This window comes from Tenrec ecaudatus, chromosome 9 (genome assembly GCF_050624435.1).
Source record: "Tenrec ecaudatus isolate mTenEca1 chromosome 9, mTenEca1.hap1, whole genome shotgun sequence".
Classification (NCBI taxonomy): Eukaryota; Metazoa; Chordata; class Mammalia; order Afrosoricida; family Tenrecidae; genus Tenrec; species Tenrec ecaudatus.
In genome coordinates this window covers 132,427,365-132,428,677 of record NC_134538.1, presented here as the reverse complement: position 1 = coordinate 132,428,677, position 1,313 = coordinate 132,427,365, and the positions used below count along the sequence as shown (strand labels likewise).

The 1,313-nt window shown below is 35.3% G+C and overlaps 1 pseudogene; it reads right to left on the bottom strand.

The window, feature by feature from the left end:
- Positions 1-665: 665 nt before the first annotated feature.
- Positions 666-818, bottom strand: LOC142457607 (small nucleolar RNA SNORA2/SNORA34 family; annotated as a pseudogene).
- Between the last annotated feature and the right edge of the window lie 495 nt (positions 819-1,313).

The window sequence follows — 1,313 nt, the reverse complement described above, 5'->3', positions numbered from 1 at the left end:
AATTAAATTAATTTGATTGTTATAAAGTAACTATATTTTAAAATTATTTTAATTTTAATCCTATATTTCTTTCTAAATAATAACAATACTAACTTGTATTATTTTTTCTCTGAATTTGCCGTAACGTAAGTCATAAGTGTCACTTTCAAGGCTGGCGCTAGACTTTTTGCCCCCACTATAAAATTTAAATAATACGAATAGTATCTGCTAAATTGAAGAAAATTTATGTATTTATAAAATCAATAAATTAATTACCTAAATTATCTGAATAGCTGATTTGTTGACATCACTTGTTTAACTGGCACTAGCATGCAGTATGATGTGTATCGTCTGAGAGACGGTTACAAAATGTTTTCATCATTGCCAATGCCAAAAAATGCCAGTGTTCATTAAGTCCAAACAATGGTGGTCGATTTTTTTTTTTTTTTACTGACTCAGATGTTCCTTTCTAATGAATTGACCATTACATTTCCAAGTTCTGAAATGGCCAACAGACCATAGGAAAACATTTCTTTTTTTTATTTAATAAATATTTTTATTGGGGCTCATACAACTCATCACAATCCATACATACATCAATTGAGTAAAGCACCCTTATACATTCGTTGCCCTCGTCACTCTCAGAATTCGCCTTCCACTTGGGTTCCTGGAATCAGCTCGTTTTCCTTTTTTCCCTCCCCTTCCCTCCTCTGAACCCTTGAGAGTTTATAAATAATTATTTTATAAATAACTATTTTGCCCGGCGAGGAAGACATTTCTTTAGGCTCCTGTTTGAAGCCAACAGCTCCATCAAACTGTCAGCCTTGATTCGGGGCCAAGGTGGTCGAATTTTAACAACTGATTAACAATGCGAACTTTGATAAGCAGTTCTCGATAATCAGTTCTCAACAATTATTTGTTATTATTAAAGTTTAACATTATCAAATTAACAAAAATAATGTAAAACATATATCCTGGCGAAACAACCACATAGCAGCCCAAAACCGTATATTCCCTTCCCGTTCTCCCGCCGTTCCCTAGCTTGTCATGCATTCTTCCCAAAAATGGGGAATTCTTTAAAATGCCGCGGAACAAATAGTTAAAAATCGGGACTGTCTCGCCAAAAGCGTGATGTCTGATCACCTTACAATAGTGACCAGTCTCTGGGAAAGGGACAAGATGTATTGCATTTGGCATATCCGCTGCAGGTGATCTGGTGCAGCAGATTTGCCCAATGCGATACATTGTTTAATTTCTTGACTGCTGTATTGATGAGCACTGATTATAGATCTGAGCAAGATAAAACCTTGAACAAGTTCAGTCTTTCCTCATCC